The sequence below is a fragment of the Neodiprion virginianus genome, chromosome 4, assembly GCF_021901495.1.
Source record: "Neodiprion virginianus isolate iyNeoVirg1 chromosome 4, iyNeoVirg1.1, whole genome shotgun sequence".
Lineage (NCBI taxonomy): Eukaryota > Metazoa > Arthropoda > Insecta > Hymenoptera > Diprionidae > Neodiprion > Neodiprion virginianus.
Window position 1 is genome coordinate 38,369,860 of NC_060880.1, and position 27,812 is coordinate 38,397,671.

The window sequence follows — 27,812 nt, forward strand, 5'->3', positions numbered from 1 at the left end:
CGGGCGGACGTCGAGGCCTGCACAAAATCAAACCGTCGGTCTCTTGCTTATTTTCAATTTTTTTTATTTTTAATTTTTAATTTTTGATTTTTCTTTTGCCAACCAGTCTTTACTTTTACTTCCGATTTTATTCATTCACTCATTCACGCATCCTTATTTTTGTGCTACGATAACAATTTCCGTTCGATAATTATCGAAAGTTTGACAAAACTCTCGGGATCGACGAAGATCGAGTGAAATGAATATCCGTAAGGAGACGATCGACTAGCGATTAACGATTGTCACAGAAAATAATCAGCCGATTTTTAAACGACAAGTGTAAAAATTCTAAATAAAAAAAAAAAAAGAAGCGAAAGTCGCCGATCATCGAATTGAAATCGAACGATTAACCCTTTGAGTCATAGCGGCGTAAGTATTTCTCACCACCTAATTTGTATTCATTTTTTGTATGTTTAGAGAACTTTGAAAATACATTTCATTGCGGTTTTTTACCTATTTGCGATGGTATGCTAATTCGTTTTCAATACCGGAGAGTAATTATTCCGATATAACGTGAATTGTTGTTGTTGGAGAGAAATTGATTTAAGAAAATCGTGAAAATTGAAGGAATAAATCATTTCCGAGAAAGTTACGCTTCTACGCTTGTACATGTTTTACATAAATTATAAGTTTTTGGCGTCACTTATTACGAATCTAAAATCGGATTTGAAAAATTCAAGATGGCGGATCCAACGTGATGGATAAAAATTTCAAAATCGATCGAATCCGAAGAAAAAACTCGCTGAGGTTACGAATCTGAGATCAGATTTTGAAAATTCGGTACAACGAATCCGGTCAGTAACCCCGAAAAACTCTCGGATAAAGTTTTTTGAGCGTAATCCATCAAATTTGAAATTCCTGTCAACCATGTCGGACCGGTGATTTCGAATTTTTGAAACCTAACCTAACCTAACCTAACCAAACCATGTCGGACCGGTGATTTCGAATTTTTGAAACCTAACCTAACCTAACCTAACCTAACCATGTCGGACCGGTGATTTCGAATTTTTGAAATCTTATTTCAGATTCGTAACCTCGTCGAGCCCGAAAATCATCGGATACTGTCTTGTTATAAAAATTGACTCATCAAAAATGAAAATGACTTTGGGAATATATAATTCCACGTCGATTATTCCTTCCCTTCCGGATAAGAGCGCATCCGTCATCGCTGCAACAAGTACGCGTAAGCGTCGTTTACGCATGCGTTTAATAAACGGTTTCTGTCTGCTGCCCGTCGTTGGCAAAAGCGTCGATCGACAATGGCAAACGGCATTCTATAAGTGCGCGTATCCCCGGTCCGTTATCTCGTACGAGCAGCAGACGATCGGAGACACTTGTCCCAAAGCGTTCCGAGAGAAGAAAAGAGAAGAGAAGACCAAACTACAGTCACAGTCATTTTTGTCATGCAGATCTCACAGATAAGATTAAACGATTGAAATGTCTGGAGCAGCAGCGAGTGCGCACATAAATTACACAAACACAAAGCATAAAACGGAAGCAGAAAAAGACGCTCCTTTTCCCCCCCCCTCTCTCTCTCTCTGTATAATTTACTCTACGTCAAGCCAAAGCTCGTGCAGCTCAAATGTCTTACAAAAATGTTTGGGTTCAAAATTTGACTGTTTTTGCTAGAAAAGACAATGATCAACCTTCGATCGAAATTCGTTCTCCTGACGATCTCGATAAATTGATTTGACTAAGTCACACCAACGAAGTTTTCTCACCAGTCTACCAAGCTTTGTTATTTTCTTATACTTTCTTCTCGTATTTGCATTATTATCCTTACTTTGTACTCTTGTCAATTATCTTTGAATGTTTAAACCTTGCGTTGACGGTATTATTACTTAGATCAATGTACTATTATTTCTCTTATCTAAGATACATTACTATGATTATTTACTATTCTTATTTACCATGACTTATTATCGTTACTTTTTTATTTTGCATTTAAATTCTGTATGGCCGTAATCGAAAAATCTGAAAAAATTCCCAAAAACACAGTGTCAGATATAAAAAATATTGGTGCAAAATTCATAATGTCTGGGCTTTGGCTTCAACCTGTTTTTTAGCTTTTAAGGCAAAAATAAATATAAAAAAGTAGAAGCAGAGGTCAATTTACTGTAGAATGTTGCTTGAAATTTTTTATGCATAGTACCAGATTTTTAAAAAATTTTCTCCCATTTTTCTAAAGTGTATTTTTTAATTTTCGAATTTTTTTTTTTTTATCATAGTTGACAAAAACCCTAATTAGGAATTTTGTCAACCATGATGGAAAAAAAAAAAAAAAAAATCCAAAAATTCATGACGCGCTCAAATTTATTTTGAAAAATCTGAAAAAAAATTGTAATTGCTTGATAGAGTGAGAGTAATGATAGGAAAAATCGGGAAACAGATTTGAGGGGTCTAGGGTCAGACCCAGGTCGAAATGGTATGGAATACCTCATAGAAATACGCCATTCGCTACAATGATCTCCGAAGGACGAATAATCGATACAAATGTTGTAAAATGTATATATACGAGTATATATTCTGTTGTGTGAATGAAAGGCGCGTTCAGATTCAGATCCGACCTTCATCCCGTGCCTTCCTGATAATAATTCAAGGTCCGCAGCCCGTGTAATAAGATAAATGGATAAGCTGTGATTATACATATATTCGAGCATAATTCCGGTCGCCATTTTTCGATAAATCTTGATTTTTATTTTTTGTTTTTCCCAATCAGAGAAAAAGAAAACTTGCTTCCACATGCCTGTGATAAAGAAAAACGATGCGAAATTTTAGATGTTGAACGAAATTTTGTTTCTTTTCTATTGTCGCACTTTTCAAATCGAAGCGCGGTAAATACCGAAAGGAATTTTTTTTTTCCCCCTCCGCAAGACTTTTTCTTCTTCTTCTTTTCGATCGAATCTATACATTACACATATATCGATACAAAACTTCAATTTCGCATATAAATTATTGAATAAAAGTGATTTGAATGCGAAACTGAAGTATGTTCAATTGTTGTTTACAACAAACGCTTGAGAAACTAGATAATTTTGTATTAAAGTACGAAACATCGTTCCGTTTTCTGCTACAACAATTTTGCAAACCTTATCTAGTCAGACTATTTTCTCTTTTACAAGTTACGCGGAAGAGATCAAAAAAATTTTTCATCGATATACCGGATTAAAATTTCGCGACGAACGGTGTAAATCGATCTCTCCTATGTTCCGTCTAAGATAAGAATCTCAAGAAAAATAAAATTAAATAAATAAATAAATAAATAAATAAATAAGTATACTTTGACCGCGGGAGACAGAGAGAGAGAGAGAGAGGGAAAAACCTCAGTCTGTACGCAATCAAGTTTTCTGTAGGTAAGAGAAAACGACGATCGGTAATTACAGGCCTGTAAGATTGCATCGATAATTGATAGTGAAAAATTTTTCTTATCTTATTGTTCTATGCGATTATCTCACTCATATACACACACACACACACACACATGTTGTGTCAAGGCCTCGGCCGGTTGTTCGATTCGCTCGGCGGTTGCTGAAATAAATCAGCAATTAGGTCAAACGGCATAATCGTTTTTAAATATAGAACTTTACATAGAACTTTATATATATATATATATATCGCTTCGCGTCACGTGTGCGCCTCTCCGTCTATATAAAATGACGATTAATTATACATACATGACACGGAGAGATGATTACGAAGTCTGTAATCAGTATTGTGATATAGTCGTCGATACTCGATTATCACCGGCAGACAATGAGGGAGAAAACTTTAACGCAATGTTTATTTATCGCCTCGTAAATTTACACGTACAGAAAGGATAACACAATGCGATTTTACCGTCGTCCTCGATAATTTTCTCGATCGCGATCATTTCGTTTTTTTTTTTTTTTTTTTTTTTTTTTTTTTTTTTTTTTTTTTTAGATCGAATGAAACGCGACGCGGAATCTTAATGCCAATGGTTGTTTGTTCTTTTCTTTTTTTTTCTATTTTATTTCTCGCTTGTTTTACAATAATAACAACAACAACAATAGGAAACAAAATTTTATCAATTTCTCAACATTGTTCGACGAAGCTTTCGACGAGTTCTATATTCGAAATTTAAGGAAAATGACTCGTTGTTGAATATTTGTAAAAATAGAATATGGCGGGTGGTCTTTGAAATATTAGAGACGAGACTAATTGAGGATAATGTTGGACGGTGACGTCGATGCAATCGGCGGGAATTTTACGAGCCGAGAAAACGCATATAAAGTGCCTGATTTACGAGGCGTTGGCAGGGCAGAGGAGGCAACGTGTTTGTCAGCGACGATTGAGGACGGGGGAGAAGAACCAGGAAGACGAAGACGAAGAAGACGCTCCAAAGACCTCCCGTGTAATATTTTATATATTTTGTATATATATAAAATAATATATATATATATATATATATATATACACACACACACACACACACACGCCCGAGTGTGAGAAACAACAGCAAAGATTCTCGACTGCGATGCGAGTGTGAGAGAACGGAATGTTGAAATTTTTAATTCCGTATCGATTATTCGAAACGGAACCCGGAAATAAGAGAGCAAGAAACAAAATAAATAAAAATAAATAAAAAAAAAAAAAAAACAAACAAAAGGAGGGGGGACCGCCAAAAATAAAAATTAAACCCAAAAAACTAACCTTTCAAAGATAAAAATCATTTTTTCACGTTATTCTACCGTGCGTATGATTTATTTTGTAGTTTTAAATTATTGCCCCCCCCCCCCCCACCCTTTTTTTTTATCGTTTTCACGTTTTTCTTTTCTTCCGTATTTCACCACTTGTAAAAATCGGATCTCTTGTGGTACAAGTTTAACGGAATAGAAATGACAACGGTGATCGTGATGCAAAAGAAAAAAAAAAATTTGTAACGGACGGTAAAAAGTGAACACCGATTCAAATTTCTTTATTTCTTAATTTAGATCACTTTAAATAGAAAAATAATGTAAATAATGCGGTTACACGTTACGTTGTTTCTTTTTCTTTTTTGTTTTTTTTTTTTCTACGCCAACATCCTTCGATGATAAAATTTTTTTGTAACGTATCCAAGACGTTTCCAGATAAAATCGTTACGTACGCGTTGTATACATAAAATATGTTAAACATTCGAGTAATAAAATTGTATAATGACGAAGTTGATTAAAAATACGGGTGAGAGAATAGCGATTATAATTTACAACCGGAACGAATTCACGAAGTGTTCTTTTCACCGATTTAATTTACCCTGGATTCGCTTTATTTTCTCCTTCTTTATATCATTTCTTGCCTGTTCTTCTTGCGGCATTTTTCAATTGCAACGATCCCCGTCAGCGATCAGCGGTTAGCTATTATACATTTAAATATATGCACCTACGCGTACAATAATGTACATTTTACGATATAGTTAAAGATCTAGCGAGGTGAAGAGTGGATCGGAAATCGCAGGAAGTGAGCGGCGGGCAACAGTATGAAGATTAAGATAAAGAATTAGAACGTTGCAGAAAGAAGATGTTGTTAATTAATTCTGAACTCATATTCATTTGACGCAGCACTGAGAAAAATTTTTAGTTCCGGTCCTCAACTATTTACATTTTTTACCACAATCGAAAAACATACTTCTAGGTAGGAAACGAAACTTTTCTCAGCGAGAAATAAAGAAACGGCATTAATCCCAACAAATTGCAACGTTAAATTCCACAGAATACGCGCCTCTTCCTTTATTTTCTGCGTCAAACGAAAAACTGTCCTTATTATTTATCCTCACTGGCCTGTCGAGTTCATTTTCCCGTTTTTTAGATGGACGAATTTCGACGTACATCCTGCAACGTCGAAATCGACCAGGACGCACCTCCTCAATTCGGTGAAACGTTGATAAAATAACGACGAAATTGCGATTGCGTCAGAGTCTTTTCGATATTACCTGGTATAGCGGAATATGAAAATTAACAACAATAACAATAAAAAAAAATAATTACTGGTTTTCTGTTATATATATATATACTAGCAGCCCATCCCGGCTTCGCACGGGCATATAATAATATTAAGTAATAATATAAATGTTATTTTTCTAGAAACTCACTGTAAACATTGTGTATTTTCTTTTATTATATTATTATATGCCCGTGCGAAGCCGGGATGGGTTGCTAGTGTAGCTTATATGACACGTTCGTAGATTTACCATAGCAGCGCCATCTATTGATTACTTACTCAACCCAGTCGAAAGGTATCGACATCTGTTAGAATCATTCGGAGTTAACAGATAATTGTGACTGTCGAATAATAACAGACAAATAATTAGCAATAAATTAAAATTGCGACTATAATTTGAGATTTAAACTATCCTATCTCTCAAGTTGGATCGAACTGCACATGGTGTGCGTATTTTATTATAATCGGTTAAGTGGTTTAGGAGTCCATTGAGGACAAACATCGTGACACGAGATTTATATATATTAAGATAAGACTAGCAGCCCATCCCGGCTTCGCACGGGCATATAATAATATTAAGTAATAATATAAATGTTATTTTTCTAGAAACTCACTGTAAACATTGTGTATTTTCTTTTATTATATTATTATATGCCCGTGCGAAGCCGAGATGGGTTGCTAGTTATGCTGTTAAAATGTAGCTTATATGACACGTTCGTAGATTTACCATAGCAGCGCCATCTATTGATTACTTACTCAACCCAGTCGAAAGGTATCGACATCTGTTAGAATCATTTGGAGTTAACAGATAATTGTGACTGTCGAATAATAACAGACAAATAATTAGCAATAAATTAAAATTGCGACTATAATTTGAGATTTAAACTATCCTATCTCTCAAGTTGGATCGAACTGCACATGGTGTGCGTATTTTATTATAATCGGTTAAGTGGTTTAGGAGTCCATTGAGGACAAACATCGTGACACGAGATTTATATATATTAAGATAAGATATATATCTTTTATACATATATATAACAGAAAACCGGTCATTTTTTTTTTTTTTTTTTTATTTATTATAAGTATTGTTATTGTTGTTAATTTTCATATTCCGCTATATATATATATATATATATGTATGTATAGAGTCGTAAACGTTGTGCGGTTTACGACGCGGAACCGGCGAGAGCAAACGCGTTTCAACCCGTTTCAGCTGACTCAACTATCGAAGTAGTCACGTATATCCCAACTTCTATTCCCAGGTTTAGATTATACTCGGTTAGGCTAGGTCAGGCTCGTTCGTACCGGCAAAACGAGCTTTTCGCACGCCAGAACGAATGCCTCTATATTATATAGTACGGATTCTATTATACGCGCCTAACACACCACTCTACGCGCAATTCCTAGATTCGAATCGGGCTTTCTCACGTTTATTTATTTGTTTATAAACATATACGTACGCACACGTATACCAGGGTGGCCCTTGATATTTGTAAAAAAAAAAAAAAAAAAAAAAACAAATTGTTTTTTCTCTCACCTCTTAAATTGACTCGGAATACTAGAGGAAAAAAAAAATGATTTTTAAAAGTGAAATTCGCTCTTAATTTTATAATTAACCCGTGCCCCGAGAACCCTTTAAAAGAGTTGAAATAGATTTTTTTTTTTTATAAATTTTTTGATCAATTTGCATATAAACAATGAAATAACATCGTGTGGCGGCTTGAAGTAATCTAAAAGTAATTTTACCGCATTCCGCACATTTGTCTTGAATTTCTTAAACTGACAACGGATATTGGAGCAATGTAAAGATAAGAAGCTGAATTTTTAATATTTATGTTAATCGCTGATAAATACGTATAGAGTAATTGCTTTTAATTAGATGAAACGAGAGGTTATTTGATTCGAGTTTGAGAAGCATAAGTAAGGAACGTTTGAAGAAAAATTTTGAATTTGAAAAAATTTGAAACTTTTACAACAAAATCAGTTGGAAATCAATGCAACATCTCCGAACATAATTATTGCCAATCTGGCGTCGTGGTTTTTTTGATCCGATTACTTTTAGATTGTCCCGTACGTGTTTCGTGTGAAAAAAGTAACGCTGTCGAGATACGGATAACGGCATTGATTTTCGCAGGAAAAACTACGTGAAACCTATTTTTTTTTTCAAATTTTTTTACCTTGATAATCGATCCTGATCGATTTTAACTAATTGAAAGGGCTTTTGGAGCACGGGTCGATATCGAAATTAAGAGCGGATTTCGCGTTTAAAAATCATTTTTTAGTATTTCGTGTCAATTTTGAGGAGTGAGAGAAATTTTTTTTTTTTTTTTTTCGGTTTTCATTGATATCAAGGGCCACCCTAATACATACATATAAATACGTGTTGCATATTCGATAAAACGCCCGGCCGCAACGATCGTGATGCACTTTAACGAATAAAAAAGGAACGGAAAAAACAAAAAGTAAAATAAAATAAATAAAGAAAAACGTTCGTATCACGGTATATATGTGTAATAGAATATAAATAGATATATGCGCACGAGTAATGCGTGTGTGTTAAAAATTGCTGTATAATGTGGGGACAGCGAGTGTGACTTTATCAGGGCATTGCGCCTCTAGGTTTTTTTTCAGAACCTTATCGTTCGTAGTCCGAAGAGAGGAGTTCTCATCGTCGAAACGAAGCGAAACGAAACGACGAAGAAGAAATCTAATCGAAACTTGCGGTATAAAAAAATTAGAAATAGGTAAAACAAAGAGAAAACAAAAAAAAAAAAAAAAAAAAGGTGGAAGTCGTCAGAAGAATACACGAATTTTATATTACATTATATTCGTATAAAAGCTCTTTGAAATTATGAAACATTAAAACGTAAATAATGTTGGTAATTTAATATACGCGGTAGAAAAGGAATTTCGAGATGAGATCCCTCTTCCTCAAAGTTCAAAGCTACAGATCGTACAGAATTCAAAATCAATTTCAAATCTTCTTCCACGATCCGCCAACTTATCTCTGTTTGTAATTTAATGTTTAAAAGAAAAATCATGAAAAAGAAGTAGACGCAGTATAGACGGAATAACAAGAATGTTAATGGACGGAGAAAAAGTCGAGAATTGGTGAAAAGTAAGTTTCGCGCAAAAGTTTTTGATATTCTGCAATGATAAGTGGGTAATTTTCGTGAATATAACTCTGTTTTAAGGTGCGGCCGGTGGGAGAGGTTTAATATCCGAATCCCTGGTGAAAAATTCTCGCGACGAGGATGAGAATGAATTAATAATATAAATTTTCGAGTATATATGTACGTAAGGACGAAGCGAGAATTGTATACATATATACACACGTGTATATAATAAGTAACCTGACGGTGGAAAAGTGTCGTAAAAATTTAACTCCCTCGGAGGGATTTTCATTATTCTCCGCATCGCCTTTCCCGATCCTCGTCCGTTACTTTAATTTAATTTTTGCATTTAACCATCTCATTTTACGACTCAACAATGTTTAATCACGATTCGCATCATCGTCGTCGTTGTTACGTGTAAGCTTGTAATTACACTTCCATCAATTGTTTATTAATCGTATAGGAAAAATGGAAGTAGAAAACGGTGAGAGGATGATGCGAAATCATTTTCAGAGACAAAACAATCGCGTTGAAAATTATAATAAAGGTTTACGGTTCGATGCGATTTCTCTCTTGCGTTTTACAAACGCGATAAATAATGACAAATGAAAATTAAACACACGCGCAACTGTTGCTACTTTTTTCTCTATTCGTCCATGTGCCTACATTCTTGTTCTTCTTCTTATTCTTATTCATCTTCATCTTCTTGTCGTCAGGTTTCTTTGTTTCTTGTTCATTGCTGTATGCATACGTACACATCCGCACGTTATAAATATATCGGGTACAATACCAACTGTATGCAATATAATACGTGCATTATAACCAAGCTTGTACCGGCAAAGTTCTTTATCCGCATCGATTTGCCTCGCACGTTTCATTACGAATCGAGATAAGAGTCCAACAACACTCTCCCGTCATCGCAATTTATACATACATGTATCTTGATTTTCGTCTCTCTCTCTCTCTCTCTCTTTTCCAACTTATTCGAACCACCGCAATTTTTCCGACCGATTTTATTCCCAGATCATTATTCTTCCAATTTTTATATTTTTCGCAGTCGATTCAATTCTAATATATTATACACGCGCAAAAATACCATCGTAATTAACGTAATCATTTGTTTATACAACGGTGCAATTACAAAAGTTCAGAGAACCAAACTTACTGAATAAAAATATTTCAACATCATTTACCGTGGTAAATATAATTTCAATCAATTTCGCACCCTTCGAATTTTGTTTGTCATGTCAGTTCCGTACTTTTGAATTCTCCGTGTGACGAGAGAAGACGAGAGAAGAAAGAAAAAAAAAAAAAAGGGGGGGGGGGGGGGAGAAAAATAATTCGTCCGAATGATAAATTTCATTGAAACTTGGGCGCGATATTACAAGTAATATATAATTTATATATATATCTTAATATATATAAATCTCGTGTCACGATGTTTGTCCTCAATGGACTCCTAAACCACTTAACCGATTATAATAAAATACGCACACCATGTGCAGTTCGATCCAACTTGAGAGATAGGATAGTTTAAATCTCAAATTATAGTCGCAATTATAATATATTGCTAATTATTTGTCTGTTATTATTTGACAGTCACAATTATCTGTTAATCTTAATATATATAAATCTCGTGTCACGATGTTTGTCCTCAATGGACTCCTAAACCACTTAACCGATTATAATAAAATACGCACACCATGTGCAGTTCGATCCAACTTGAGAGATAGGATAGTTTAAATCTCAAATTATAGTCGCAATTATAATATATTGCTAATTATTTGTCTGTTATTATTTGACAGTCACAATTATCTGTTAACTCCGAATGATTCTAACAGATGTCGATACTTTTCGACTGGGTTGAGTAAGTAATCAATAGATGGCGCTGCTATGGTAAATCTACGAACGTGTCATATAAGCTACACTAGCAACCCATCCCGGCTTCGCACGGGCATATAATAATATAATAAAAGAAAATACACAATGTTTACAGTGAGTTTCTAGAAAAATAACATTTATATTATTACTTAATATTATTATATGCCCGTGCGAAGCCGGGATGGGCTGCTAGTATATATATATGTATAACATATGGACGTATCTCTGGTATTTAAATATACGTGCCATATATGCATCGTGAATACAATATATATAAATATACAAACACACAATGTAGACAATGCACGTCCAAGTCTTTCGAACTCACGACCTCTGACAGCGAATGCAATTTATGCACTTTAAAACCTATTCGTATGCATAGATGCATTCTGTCGTATTACAGATAGGTGTATAGGATACGCATGCGTGTGCATCACACGTCCCTCTAAACAAATGTGCCTTTCCGCACATGTGTGTATATTACACACGCGCACGCGCACACGCACAAAGTTGGTCCAGCTGCAAAATAAAATGCAAATCGGGACATGGGCGAAGAATTAAACCATCACGTGTGTATATTAAAACCGCTTAGAGGCAGAAAAGGAACGAGACACGATGATTCGGGAACGATGTTACGTTTTTCCTCATACGTTGCAAATTTTTTTTACGCAGCTACATAAAGCTGATATTATTGGACAAAGATGAAAAAAAGAAAAGAAAAAGAGAGAGATTAAAAAAGAGAAAACAAACTTTCAACAAGAGCTCGAACAATTATTAATACATTGATAAAATGTGAGATGATTTGTTATTTGCAAGTGGTGTAGATTTTTAATATTGAACCCGCGAATTACCGCGTGTGTTGCGTGAAAATATTCCAGCAAGTTGTGATGCGATAAAGATGATACGGACTGAGAATTAGAAGAGAGAGAGAGAGAGAAAGAGAGTGAAAAAGAAACGTGGAGAACAAGTGTAACAGCGACTCGTTTGTTGTGTAACATGAGAGGGAGAGCAGGATTAAAGCTAAACGGCGAAGCGTGGCAAGGAAGAATGAAAAATGAGCCTTAGGGTTATGTGATAACGAAGATGAGTACGAGGTGCAGCGTAGAGATGCGCGAGGATAGAGAGAGAGAGAGGAGAGAAAGATAAATGGAATAAAAAACAAAAAAAGAAAAAAAACGAGGGGGGGGAGGGGGGCGAGAGAGAAGAGAAGGATGTATATGCAAAAAAAGATCGTTGTCTCGATGAATAAGACGAACAACGGGAGGAGGAGGAGGAGGAGGAAGAGGAAGAGGAGGAAGATCGTCTGCGCAAAGAGAGTGCCGACAATCAGCCGGATCGAGTAATTACAGCTGCATCTATTACACATTTTACAAGTGAATAAATTACCGGCCTGCACGCATATATTCATTCGTCGATCATTCGATCCGTCAATCCATCAAATAATCATCCATCATTAAACGACTGGGTGTGCAAATAAACGTCCGTTCTTTACACACACACACACACAACGAAACATTTGGCGGGGGGATAATTACGACTTTAAAAGTTTGCAGTGACTTTGAAATAATTAAGTTTATCAGAATCTGAATAAATACATTTCGCCTTATTATGATTGACGGAATTTCAGACGTTCCTGCGATCGTGTAATAACGATTCTCCGAAACGTTAATCATTGAAAATAACGTTACCGAACGTTAAGCCTCATCTTTATATATATATTCATTTACTTTCCGCACTTTGATTACTTTACTTTCTGCTAGAATGATTAATTTATCACATTTCAAGGTGAATTAAATTCATTGTTTAACTTGCACCGACGAACGAGTGGAAAAAATTCTTCGATTGCGGTTTAGGGACTTTTTTTTATTACTTTCTTTTTTTTTTTTTTTTACAAATTAGAAATAAGAAAAAAAAAAAAATCCATTCAGTTATATTTTCGAAACTGTAAAGAACCAAAAACAAAAAAAAAAAAAAAATAGAAAAAAAGCTAGCCGACGAAGAGATCCGTCAGAGATAATGCGGTGATCGGGGATTCGACAAATTGTGAAGGAAAATCACGCGCGCCAATTCGCAACACGTGTAACAAAACACACGAGATTATTCCGAGATTCGAGGGAATGCGTAATACGTAATACGGTTACGCGTGCGTGTAATCTATGCATACGTAATGTCGAATTATCAAGTGAAGATATTTCGTCGAAATAAATAAATAAATAAATGAAAAGAAAAAAAAAAAAAAAACCATCGTGGGATAATTCGGCGAAACGTTGTCGCTGTTATTTCACACGCAATTTTGTTTCGCAACCGGGTGCGAAAGAAGAGAAAGAGAAAAGGATATAGATAAAGATAATGACGAAGATGGGGAAAACCGAAAAGCAAAAAGAGAAAAGGTTTAAAAAAAAAAAAAAAAAACATTAACTGCACGAGGAACGTCAGAATCACCATTTTGCCCATTTGTCAAGTTTTTCTCTCTCTCTCTCTCTCTCTCTCTCGTCTCTAACATCGTTCAATTTCTCGCATTTCTTAATCTTTTCTTTTACTTTTTCTACCTTCCCGAACGTTTTCTCTCCTTTTCACCGTACACTTTGTCCCTGTTCGTTGACGACAGTCAAGTTAACGAACCCAACGATATCGTCAACGATAGTTTCGTTATCATTACATTAGGTATAATCGGTAGAAGGCAAGCCTGTGTAACAAGTGACGAGTGTTAACATGTGTGAAATGCATCTATACATATACACGTATGTTGCACGACGACGCAAGGAAAAAACTTTCGTCGATTGCGTGAAATTATTCATAAACTCGCGCGCTATTCTCTGGGTGGATATTAAAAATACATACGAGATCGAGAAATAACGATTGCGTTGCGGTAATTATTATTTTTTGCAAAAGTCAGTGCCACTTTTCAACATTCATATATATATATATATATATATATTTTTCTTAAATTTATTCATTTCTTTTTTTCCTCTCCACATATCTTTTCCTTCTTTCGTTCTACCGCACACCTATCCGTGTTGATTTAGCTCTACTTTTTTCTTCATTTCTTTTGTTTCAGATAATAAGAAACAAAAGAATGAAAATAATCAGTCGGGTTGCGATTGGTGGGATTTTTTTTTTTTTTTTTTTTTTTGTCAACTGATTTTTTCGCTCGCTTCGTTTCGTATGTTTCTTTTTTTCAATTCTTTCTTTCATCCTTCTTCACGCGGGGGTAAAATAATCTGGCTGGCGAATCTGTGTCGCGAAATCGGCTGAAAGAAAAGAGAAGAGAGAAAAGGCGATGCGAAATTGACTTACAGGATTCGGTGTGTCTGATCGTGCAAGACGCTTCTGCCTTATCTTTCTTCTTCTTCTTCTTCTTCTTCTTCTTCTCCTGCTTCTTCTTCTTCTTTTACTTCTTCGCTCAACCCGCGAAAAAAATGTTTCGCACTTTTCACACCGCGAAGATTTTTGTACTTAGTCTCAGGACAACGACGATCTCTCGACGTAAAAGTCTTTTTGGTCGATCGTAAAATCACAAACTTTTGTTTCCTATTTGTCAAGAAAAATTATTATTATAACGATTATTATGATGATTATTCTTTCTCCACTCTGTCTTTCTCTCTCTCTCTCTCTCTTTCTCTCTTTCTCTCTCTCTCTCTCTCTCTCTCTCTCTCTCTGTCTCTGCGGCGGTTCTTTTTTCCGTTTTATTTTTTAATATTTTTTTACTCACGTCCGTTTCTCACAAATTGCAAAATCCTAAATCATTTACGCAAAAAATCTACGTTACACACGTATATATAATAATGATAATAATATTATATCATATATAACGTATATACCTGTTTATATATTTTTGAAAACCGGTGTTTTTTTTTTTTTTTTTTGCCTCGATATTCAAATCGCTATTAGTTTTTCATTTCGTAAGATTAGTTTTAGTTTTTACCCTCGGCAGATTATTACGATCAAGGAGAGAAAATAGAAGCGATATCGATTCTCGCGGTGTACAGTTTTTTTTTTATCTATCCCCTTATTTCATTATCCTTTTCTTCCTTTTCTCGCTTTTGTTAGTTCCATGTAACCTTACACGTGTGTACGTGTATTTAAGTTGAATATATTACACACAGAATGTTATAAAAATTAAAATACAATATTTAACAAATAATGAATTAGGGTTTTTATATTATATACTTTATCACAGTTTCTTTCTTTTGCATCATTATTTTCTTGTTCTCGTATATTATTGTAGTAATACCGATTCCGTCCCAATTTCCTCAAATGGATGATTGTTTGTTAATTGATAATTACAAGGTTAAACCGATCCCGATATAATAATAATAATCATCATCATCGTCATCAATCCGTGCCGATATTATTTATCACGATATTTATATCACAAGATTTATTATTAAACGAAAAGGAGAAAAAAAGACAAAAAAAAAAACAAATCCCGAACTCGAAAACGACAGTCTGTGCGGTGCGTTGGTGTTCGTTTCGTTTATTCATTCGGTAACCCGGCGCGCTGGAGAAAAGCGACCTTCTTCCTCGTAACGATATTAATAAAAATCATCGTACTGTCCGGATAATTGAAATTTATGTGTGTACGCGTACGTGTGATACCTGCGTTATCAGGAATTATATATGTTTTTTTATTACCATCGGTAGATCTCTCGGGTGTATATAATTTGTTTGCCAATTTAAAACGTAGTGGAACGAAGACGATTTGTCTCGCTAGTTTGTGCTTCCCGGCCTCTCTCTCCAGTTTTCCAGTTAACGTAGTTTTTCCTCCTCTTTCCTCTTCTTTCTTTCTTTCCTTTTACGCCTGCCCGCACTTCCCCTCGGGCTACGAGAAACTGCTTAGATTCGATTCGTGGTTTTTGTCGCGCGTCGATGGGCTACGGAACCGTCGTTCCTCGCGGACGTCCCAGCGCAAACTGACAGCCGAGCTCCGCTAGCCGGCTCCTCGTGCCGAGCCAGCAGTCAGCCGGACAAAGATCCGAGCGCTTCCGAGCCCGGCCGACGACGCCCGAACGCCGTCAGTCGGTCAGCTGGCGTCACCGGAGCAACGTCGTCTCGCTCCCTCGCTCGCCTCGGCGATCAGCTGTCCTTGACGCAACGAGCCAACCGATTACCGCTTCGCCTTCCTCCCCCACCGATGCGCGCGCACCGAACGACCCCGCGACTGCTGACAGTCAGCTGGGGAACCCGGCACCGTATATATCGAGATTCGGGCTCGCCACCGCCGGCGAGTGCTCTCTTCCGCAAAACGGACACGGAGCGCTCGGCTCGTTTTTGGGTTATCGCTGTTCTTTGTTTGCTTATTTGCGATCTCGTTTGCGGCGATTTGCTGCATTGCTTGGAAAATCACAGCAGAGCGAGAATCTCTGCCCTTGTTTTTTTTTTTTCTTCTTTTTTCAAAATTATCTTTGTTACGATCATCTAGATACCGAAAGGATGTGTTTGGGGGACAGGGAATCAACTCGGATCGCTTTGAAAACAAATTTTGGATAATCGATCGATTTTCTCGTGGAAATTCTGACGATTCTGTTCTCATAAATCATCTCCGTGCTGTTTTTAACAACTCAAGTTTCTCAACTTCGAGCGAAATCTTGGCTCAGTTGTTTCTAAGCTGTGTTCGATAATGTATATGTAATGCACATTTTACGCCTGGCTATAAATCGGAAATTGATTAACCGATTCGGATAAAACCCAGTCAATTTGTTTGCGTTCGTTTAAGTCGGAACTGGTCAGATTTTGAGCAATATCGAAAAGTCCTTTTGTATAAAAATTATCATTTTTGCAGAAAATGGTAAGAGGTAAAAAAATTTTCTTTCCGATCACAATCGAGCTTTTCTGCTTGAGATTATCTTCAAATTTTACACGCCTTAAAATTTGCCGATATTACAAAACTCCAGTTTCACTCGTGCAAAAACTGAAAATTTTATTTCTGGTTGTTTGATAAAGCGGCGAATAAGAAGAGAGAAAAAAAAGAAAAAAGGAACAAAGCGAAAAACACTTTACCTAATCAAAGTCACTCGCCTTATCTCGCAACTTGGATGATTAATTTAAGAAACATTTTTTTGTAATGCCTCATATTTAATCTCACGATGAACGTAATGAAACCGACTGTAAGGCAATTTTTATAAAAAAACATGCTTCAATGATTTACATTTGAGGATACGTAGAAAAGTAAGAAAGATGTTTCTCTTTCCCACTCCCTTCTCATTTCATTCCTCTGTTTTTATCTTTCTTTTTTTTTTAAATCGAATGCAATCACTCAAAATTAAAATCACTCTTTATCATTTTTTTTTTGTTTTTTTTTTTTTTTTTGCTGGGAAAATATTGTGAAATTAGCCATTGTTTGACAGCTGGCTGGTTAAATTCCGGTCATCCTCAGCAGTTTTTTTTTTTTTTTATTCTACCGTTTTTGTTCAACGGATGAAAAGGAGCACAAGTCAATTCAGACGTTCCGATCTTCCCCGAGCATTTCGAGTTGGGTTAGGTTAGGTTAGGGTTCGGCCAAATTGAGGCCTGAAAAGAGATCATGCTAAATATTTATGATCCACGTTTATACGCACGTACGCATACATACGTACGTACATACCTATATATAAATATACACACACATACATTCCAATCGTGGGCAGCCGCTATTGAATCTCCCGATTTGAATCGTTACATTTTTTTCAGCAGTTTAAAATTTGTCGATAAGATCGAACTTAACGGAAGCCCGTGCGAGGGTAAATATACCTATGTACCAATCTATGTGTTACATAAGCGAGTGAAGAATCGGGTCCTCTTCTTTTTTTTTTTTTTATCTCTGATTTAAATTACGTATTCTGGGTCATTTGAGCCCCGGGAAAGATAAAAAAAAAAAGAAAAAAGAAAGACGTCCGCGGCTGATTTCACCTCTGCTTTTTCACCAAATACATTTTCCCGCCGTCGTTCTTCTAGCGGTTTTTTTTTTTTCTTTTTTTTTTTTCTCCTCCTTTCAACCGCAATTAATTTTCACCGAATATCCGCGGAGTCGCGGTTCGTGAATCGAATCCGATAAGAGGCTTTACGTTTTTCGATTTCGCAATCGATTTATCCATAATAGGCCTGCAGATTGTACGAAAATTCACACCTTTCTGCCTGTATTTATTCATTCGTTCATTCATTCGGTCAATTTATTCGGTACCTTTCAGCCAGAATGAAAGGACCACACGACAGCTGGAGGAAATTCATATTACACCTGGGGGAAAATTGAGATAAAAATTTTTCCAGTACAATACAAAGGACGGAAACGATTCTTGCGATTTTTATGTCGCCTCTTCAAGTTCACCCTTCAAGCTTTTTGACATTTTTCAATCGAATTTCTAAAAAATCCCGACTCGGAAATCGGATTTCGCGAACTAGTTAATTCCTTGCTAAAAATCCCCCAAAAATAAAGAAAATTCGATCCCTTCGTTAAAAAATATTGCCTTCTTCTCAAAACGATTTGATAAAAACGAAAAAAAAAAAAGAAAAAGAATATCCTCCCTTTCAGCCCTCCCCAGTTATCCAATACGTTCCATCGTAATCGAAACGGAAAATTTTTCGACTCGTGAGAGTTTGACGTTAAAATAAAATGTCACTTTTCCAGAAACAGGATACTTCTTTATTATTGTTGTTATTATCGTTATTATAATTTTTTTTCTCGACCCTCCAGTTTCTCCTCTATCTTGACATGCGACGCCTGGGGATGTTCGACGTGTTGCGAAACTTTTGGTACACATACAAAGAAACTTCATCGAGTTTATCCGTGATGGCTCATGCCTCGCGGAAAAAAGAAAATTTTTTTTTACCGTACAAGGAAAATAACGGCGATGCAACGATAATGAATAAATGAAATAAAAAGGCGATTCGTCGCCAAATGAATGCTGGTGATCTGAAACTTTTCGTCCATGTTTCAGCGATCGATTAATTACGTCACGGGCTTCGGGTGAACGGTACGGATGAATGAACGCGCGTCTTTGCCGAGTATGACGAGCGTTTAAGTACCGTTTACCGACGAATCATTTTCATCCGTTAAATTTCACTTTTCGTTTAAACCCACTTTGGTAAAAGCAAGCACCTGTAGCAGTCGGCTGTACAAAGTAATTCGAAGCATGATGAATATTCATTAGATTAAACCTGGAAGGGTGTCGAATTTTCGCGGTTTAAACTTCCAACAAATTATAACAGTTGAATGTATAAGACTCGCACTTGGTAAGATTTTCATTATTTATGATAACCAAGTTTCGTAAGGATAAATTTTTACACTCAAGATTTTCACAATTTTCGACAAATTTCAGAGAAAAAAAAAATTCAAAAAATTCTAACCCCTATAAAAATTGCGTATAAATCTGAAGACATTTGCAAAAATTTCACGAAGTTAATCGAGGCAATTTTCAAATATTGTATGGTATACAATATTTTGTACAAGACTCGATGAGATTTCAGGAAGTTCCGAGATTTCTATTTCATTTCTTGAAGATCTGAAAAATGAGCTTACGAAATTTTCAAATGTTTCGTTAGTCTCGCAGAAAAGGAGGCCCGAGCTGCGGGGAACGGAATACGAAATACCGAAGTTGGCCAAAGTTTTGCGGGCGATGTCTTTTGAACGAAGTGTTTAAATCCGAAACACCCGAGGCCTCGGTAACAATAACTCATTAAAGCCGTCGAGTGTCGTAGAGAAATTTCGGGGATCCTGTTTCTAAGGGCGTCTACACGATATACGTAAATTAGACATTTGCCGAACGTTAATTAACGTCAAGTAACGTTGAACCGAAAAATAAAATGATCAATCTTTCACCACGACGATGACTTTGAAGGTGGTTGAATTTTTGGAACGTAACATTTCTTTCGCTTTCTTATGCGATTTACCGAATTTCTGTATTACTATTCGTGTTTTTTGTTTCAAATTTTTTTTTTTCATTATTTTTAACGAGAAAAAAAAAAGAAGTCAGTCAGCTTAACTTTTTCACAATGGTTACATTATTTAGGAAACAAAAGAGTCTCAAAAATTCCTTGGCACAGGTTAAAGCCACGAAACATCGGAGATGAGAGGAAAAAAAAAAAAATTGGTCGAAGGGCTCCAAGTCTATCTGATTCTTAATTCTCCCGCTCCAGAGACTTTTTCAATCGGACTGTACACCTGACAGGTACTTCCTTAAACTTCCTCGGCCCTTCGGCCCTTCGGCCCCTCGCTTCTACGATCCCTCGAAAAAAGATGCGACCGTCTCTGACGACTCGAGAGACTAATTCAGCCCTTTTGCCAAGCCACGCGTTTCCTCGGCAGGATCAAGCGCTGAGCTTAGTTCTGACAATGAACGTTTCGCAGAAAGGCGATCCTTATTAATTGCTTGATTTAGAGCGTTATCGAGCATGACTAGTTCATTCCGTTTCCGGACGACGATATCGCCAAATTTTCACAATTGTGCGTGCGAATCGATCATTTCGTACGAAAGTGACGAGAGAAAAAAAAAAAAAAAAAAAAAATGATGTTTTTTTTTTTTTTTACGTTTTCATGCGAACTCGTACCGCGAACAAAAAAATAGAGAGATAGAAGAAGATAAAAAAAAAATTGAAAACGAGAGAAGAGACGGCGAATGTAATATTGCCGTATTGTATACGTATAATGTCGAATCAAAAGTTTCAAGGAGGGGAAAAAGCAAAGCAAACTTACTACATTGAGAGAAATTTTTTAGTTCCGGTTACCGCTCAGTCCTTGATTATTTTCATTTTTTACCACAATCGAAAAATGCGCAAAATGTTTACGCGTATCTCGTTTTTCGTAATTCCAACGATATTCAAACAGTTTATTTAACGATACCTGTTTTACTCAATTTTTCTAGTTACCGTAACAAATGAAATTTTTCTCAGTGTAGAAAAACATTGGAACGTTTAAAAAATACCAGAGTTTTATAGTTTTCAACGTTCCGACAATATAAAATCTTATCTTTATTCTTTATTTTTGTTAGAAGACAGGGATCATTTTATCGTCATTCGTCATCATCATCGTCATCATCATCAAATAATATTGAAACTTGTAGGGGTGTATTTTTTTCAACGCTTTTTTCTCCTCTCTCGACTCTTGATTCGGACCGTGGGTCGCATTAATCCTTAATCTTCTTGCTCGACGATTTACGAACGTTTCAGGAGTGGGCGAAAAGGATCCGGAAGAAAGCTTCTCGCCCTTAAAGCCGTACGCACGAAGCCCGCAGGGCAACCAATTTTCCTTGTGTGTATTCGGCATTGAGCGGATCGAGAAGAGAATTCGTGTAACGAGATATCTACTCAATAACGTATCTTCGCCTCCTCAAATATTGGCCACCGTAATTCCGTGGAAACATTATTCACGCCGGGTTGAACAGATTTTTGCAAAGAAAAAAAGAAAAAAAAGAAGAAAAAAAAAAGAAAAAAAGCACGGTTATATTTTCAGCGTAATTATTCTTGTTCTTCTTTTCTGCTTCTTCTACTTTCTCAATTTGCGCAATTAAGTACTCGATTGATTTCCCAATTGGTTTCATTTTGCTTCGGGGGGTTTTTTTTTTTTTTTCTTTCTACAAATACCGAAAAAGAAAAACTATCATATCCAAAGTACGACGAATGAAACGCGATGAATTTTGTAAACTTAGTTGGGGTTTTTATTCGAACCAAAACTTGAGTATAATTTGCGCCCTTCAATTATGCCCGGCAAACAACGGAAAAAAATCACTTCAGGTATAACGGCAATCAAAATCTCGTTTGATTGATTTACAATTAATCTCCGTCTTCGCGGGCGGTGTCTTGAGAAATCTGAAAACTCTGAATTCTCCGTTCAAATTCAAAATAACCACTCGTTCCGCAAGTCTACGTATATTAAGACTGACATAATTAAATGAATCTTGTTTCGATACTGAAACGAGCTTGAGAATGTATCGAACGTGTATGGTTCGATCAAAGAGCCGCGAAGATAAAAACATGACGTGACGCGAAGGTTTTAAAAAGTGCAAGTGAAATTGATCGAGTAGAATTTTGTTGAAACGATGTTACCTTTACACTGAAAAAAAAAAATATAAAAACCATAAATTTCAGTTACAATAGCGCGATTATTTATGACTTGAAGATGTCCAATTATCGAATCAATTCAAAAGTGAAAAACCGCATCGTTTGACCGATATTAATGAACTACGGCTCATTTCGCGAAGAATGAAATTTTTCACACTGTAGATTTCCAACTGTCGTTTTTTTTTTTTTTTCTGCTGTTTTACCGTTTGTTTGTCGCGTTGTTTTTTTACCTCACTTTTCCCGGAATATCCGTTCCGCGCTGTCGAAAAACGAGAGAGATTTGTTCATTTATTTATTTATTTATTTTTTTCTTACCCTCGAAACGAGAAATTTCGGGCCAATTTTGGGGAGGATTTTACATCAGGGGTTAACGAGCAGCGGTCAATTAGTAAGGGTTCACGGCACTCTCTCGCCCTCTTCCCTTCGGACCGTCAATCCTAATTTGCGAACAAAGGAATTCGGCCGAGATGTCGACGCCGCCGCGGTTCCGTAGGCAGGCATGTATCGATTCCACAACCAGCAGCGGAACCAGAAGCCGAAGCGGAAACACGTCGGTGAACAAAGGAAGCGTCGCGACGTCGCGACGACGACGCTGATGGCGCTAAATGCAGCGTCCTAGCTTCGGCTGAACAGTCAAACCATGACACCGGCCGGTGAAAATTCCGGGGGATGAAAAGCCGTGGAGGATGAACACCGAGACGAAAGATTCGTTCCCACTGAATTGATAAATGTTTTAAACGAAAGAAGGAGAAAAAAAAAAATAAGGGAAGTTTTTGAGAATTTTTTTGCCAATTTTCCTATCATTTGAACACTGTTTTGGTGTTTTATGGAAAAAAATTGAATAAAGCTGCGGAAAAACAAAAAATATTCGACCCATCGTGAGCACAGTTTTGAAATTTTTGGTAAAGGAAAATATAGTTTTTGAGAATTATTTTTGTGAGGATTTTGAGAATGTTCGTTTTCAAAATCAGTTTTAATACTTTTAAATAACTAACCGGTTGTGTTTAAAAAAAAAAAAAAAGGAAAAAAAAATTCAAGGTACTGTTTCTGCGTCGGGACAGTGGCGGAAATTTTTTTAAATAAAATCTAACACGATGAGACTTTCGGACGTTGGTCGGATTCGATTGGAATTCCCTATATATACTGGTTGTAAATTAATTAATATCTCGTCGCTTCGAATGCGTAAATCTTGTTTCAAGTTACCAACTTTTGCAAGTATAATAAAATTCTTTTAATTCTTAAAATTTTTAAAATTTCTTAAAAAAAAAGAAAAAAAAGACTCCTAAAAATAGGTATAATTTTAGAACGTCCACGTGATGTTCGAAACGAATGCTGGACTCAAGGTGTCCGAGTATTCGAAATTTTTAACAGTATCCTGTAAAAATGTTCTTTGAAATGACGTCGGACTTGAAAAATCAACGCAGCGTATCTTTATTGCGCTTACGACTCGATCCGGAGTCTGGAAAGCTGGATTTTGTAAAAACCACAGTGCCGTTCCGGCCTTGTTTGAAGACGAGTGAAAAATCGGCGCAAAGCTTGACGATATTTAAATATACTTAGGTACAAGGAGAGGCGAAATCCTTTGAAAATTGAAAATTCCGCGTAGAGGGAAGCGAAACGCCTCGTTCTCGAGGTGAGCGAGTATTGTTGGCTCAAACGACAAGTACCTACAAGGTATGCGCGATAATATTTGCTCAATGTTAGCAGGCACGCGATGCGTCACCGTTGACACAAGCCGAGGAGGCTAGACGAGCTGGTTCGACGCTATGTGGGTTATGCCAACATCATCCATCCGATGCCGCCTCCTCTCTCTAGGAGCGTTAATTACACTCAAATATTCCTCACGATACCAGGAAAAAAGTCTATCCAGATCGCTGGGAGTTGCTCAACGCACTGAGGAAAATTTCATTCGTTACGGTAACTAGAAAAATTGAGTCAAATCGGGTGTCGTTGAGTGAACTGTTTGAACGTTGTTGGAATTACGAAAAACGAGGTACGCCTAAACATTTTTGCGCTATCGTCGAACCCGTTTTTGGCAATTCCAACGCAAAACCGTTTCGATTCGTTGGCAAGTGATTTATTCTTCGTTTCCAATCATTTCCAATGATTTTCAGTCATTCTGTCCAACCCTAAACACCTCGGTGATCGTCGGGAATCGGTACAAAGATTGGAAATATATGAAAATCCCGTGACGGATTTCGAATTAAGGGAAAAAAAAAAAAAGAAAAAAGAAGTTACAACCAAAGAAAAATTTCCATTTTTCGGTATGGAAATAGTAAAGTAATATAATGTGCGATGATTTCTCTGTGACGTTATTACCGACGAAGTGTTTTCGCAATTGAGATTTGACGTTTCGGTTAAGAAAAAAAAAAAAAAAGTTTCTTTAATCACGGGTAAATTTTTTATTTACATTCGTCTCGATGTAACACTTCGGTCAATCTTTTCAACTTCAAGTTTTCCTTCGTCTTCATCGCGTTTCGGTTTCGTAAAATTTATTTTTTTTTTTTTTTTTTTTTACCACACGAAACGTATCCAATAAAAATTTGATTTCTTATTCGAGGTTCTGAATTTGTTGCGTGTGTAGGACAAAAAAAAACAAAAAAAAAAATTGTATATTCTACATAGAAATAAGAATATGATGGAAATAGAATATATATATATATATATATATAGAAAGAAAATGTAAAACAACCGTAACGGAAAAAACGACCGGCTGTGTCTCCAATAACGCCACACACACAAGCACACATACACATACACGAGGGCATTATGCATCACGGGATGTTTACGAAATTTCTGTGTTTTTCCCATCAGCCTGGCTGACTGCAGCCCCCCTCATCCCTCCTCTAATTTATGCGCTCTTATGTATGTACGGGAATTGATGTACATGTGTATATACATATATATATATATATATATATATATATGCGTGTGTGTGTGTGTGTGTGTGTACAGTTTTCCGAGCTAGGCCCGAAAAACTTGTCTCGTAAAATAGATCGAATAACTTTCGCTCGGTTTGATGGAGTTTTTCCCTCGCATAGACACACACGCACGTCTCCGTTAACGTACGTATGTACGTATGTGTGCACGTATGCGTACGTATTCTCGGGCCTAAGAAGATTTCGTTCGCATATGCAGAGATGCGACGAAACTGCGAGAGACTGCGCCGTGAATTGAATGGGAGTCTGTTATTACACACACACGCACACATACAGAAACACGTATACGTACCGGGACAATCTCTTGAAACTTGATAAATCAACCGCGCATGCGCGAGTTTTATCGGCTGGCCAACCCGAGTTTCAGCTGTCAAACTCTTTCCGCCGGCGATGTAGTTGGTACGAATTTTCGAGGTTAGAATCTCGAATAATCGAGGCAGCGACTCGGAAAGGTTTCGGAAGCGTTTGTTGTCGGGTCGGAAAGTCGATTCTTCAAAGAACGCTCGGAATTCAACGCTTACGCTCTTTGAAAATTCAAACTTAGACATTTTGCGTAGGTTGGCACGCCTGCGTCGCGGACAAAAATATCGCTGCGTAAAGATTTCGCCGAGCAATGAGCTTTAATTATTTGGCGCATGCGCGGTTGATGTTCAAGTATCAAGACATTGTCCCTGTGTATATATACGTATGTATATACATATATTAGAGTGTTTAAAAAAACCGACTATTTTTTTTTTCGAAGAACATTGAAAAATCTTCCGAGTGTCCCTCAAAAATGACCTCGGTAAAATATGAGCTCTTAATAGTGATATTTAGAGGTGGCGATTCTCAATTTTCTATTTCCCATTTAAATAATATGGAAAAATTTTTTTATCAAATTTAGAATTTTATTGCTCGAAAACGTATCAGTGCGAAGATATAAACAAAACATATTCTTGTAGGAAATTTTACGCTCTACAAAAAAGATCTGTATAAAGATTTGCGTAAAGTAAGTCGTTTCGGAGTTATCAGGCCTCAAACATCGAACCGTTTGAAATAATGATGTTATTAATCTATAAATGCTACAAAACTGACTCATATCGTTGATTAGTGAAATTTATTAATTAACATTTCATTGGAAGTCTATAGTTTTAATTTTAAAATCAATAATATTGCGTATTTAAGTGATATGAGTCAGTTTTGTAGCATTTATAGATTAATAACATCATTATTTCAAACGGTTCGACGTTTGAGGCCTGATAACTCCGAAACGACTTACCTTACGCAAATCTTTATTCAGATCTTTTTTGTAGAGCGTAAAATTTCCTACAAGAATATGTTTCGTTTATATCTTCGCACTGATTCGTTTTCGAGCAATAAAATTCTACATTTAAAAAAAAAATTTTCCCATGTTATTTAAATGGGAAATAGAAAATTGAGAATCGCCACCTCTAAATATCAATATTAAGAGCTCATATTTTACCGAGGTCATTTTTGAGGGACACTCGGAAGATTTTTCGATGTTCTTCGAAAAAAAAAAAAATAGTCGGTTTTTTTGAAACACTCTAATACATATACATACGACGATTTTGGCAAATTCGCTTCATTCGCAGTTCTCTCTCTGTACATATGTCCGTTCGTGTGTGATTCGGTATTTATGCCAAACGTAGAAAGGCAAGCGATGGGAGATTTCGCCGGTTACGGTTATATGAGAAAACTTTTTCCACCCCTCGCGATGCACGTAATATATTTTTCTACGTATCTATGCATGTGTGTACGTGTATTTGGTATATTCTATCAGAAGAAAAATAGGCGAATTTACATACGGCATACAATTCCCTGGATGCAGACCTGCAGGAACCTATTTCTAATGCTTACTATACAGATTCGCATATTTATTTGTGTGTTTGTGCCGTTTAATACATGTAAACTGTACTATACTTACGTACATACGTATGCATCGAAGTTTTTAGATTAAAGACGTTTTCCCCGATTTATATATGTATATAAATACATATCTACGTACATTTATGGGATAATACACGATTTTCAGAAAATTTGATAAAAATTATTCTTGACCAATTCAGAAAGCAACACAATTTTTTCCCTTCGCAACTTTTCTCCCAAATGCACGATTTTCGAGTTATCGAAGATGAGATTTAAAATACCTACTCTTAAACGGGGGGTGGATAAGATATGAAAAAAATTGAAAACTTATATTCGATGAAGTGGAAGTGAGAAATAAGTCGGCGACCAAAAAAATCCTTTGACGTCTGTTAGAATCGATTTTTCGCAAAATCACAAACGCGAATTATATCTTACCGAAACATTCGTGACGAATTACGAACGGTAAATTTTCGCAAAAATATAAACCAACAGAAACAAGCGACGCGCATCTTGTAAAAGCTAAGCTCTGAAAATTTATGCGTACGAAAAGAGTAGAAAAAAAATAACATTTCTCTTTTTTTTAACTACATCGTTTTGCGAGTGAATAAATTCCGAGATTAAATCAGCGATATCCATTATTTTGATTTTATATTTATACGCCTGAACGTGAAAAAAAAGTGTTTAAATCAATGACGTTAATTAATTGGCAGAAGTCTTTTCAAAATGTTATACCTAAACTCGTCTCGCATATAACGATCGAATTATTACAGTTGGAATCGATTGTTTTTTGTTATCTTTTTTGGTTTTATCCTTTTTTTTCTTTGTTTTTGGCATTCACGTCTTTTGATTTTCGTTTAATTCTCTGTTAGAGGAGGATTCACAACGACAACTAAGCAGACGCAAGATGAGGAACGAAAATATTGATCATGGTGGTAAAAACCATAAAAAGAACAACAAAAATCTGGGGTGATTGAAAAATTACGTATAATGTATATTACATATTATA

General features: G+C 36.1%; 1 protein-coding gene and 1 long non-coding RNA gene across 10 annotated transcripts in view; one reads left to right on the forward strand and one right to left on the reverse strand.

Moving 5' to 3' along the window:
• Nucleotides 1–27,812, reverse strand: part of LOC124302140 (growth factor receptor-bound protein 14-like) — a 304,566-nt gene that overhangs the window by 63,963 nt on the left and 212,791 nt on the right. The window lies entirely within an intron of this gene.
• On the forward strand, nucleotides 23,840–27,738 carry LOC124302147 (uncharacterized). The gene is made up of 2 exons (XR_006907640.1): nucleotides 23,840–23,918; nucleotides 27,678–27,738. It is a non-coding gene; the product is annotated as an uncharacterized LOC124302147 (long non-coding RNA).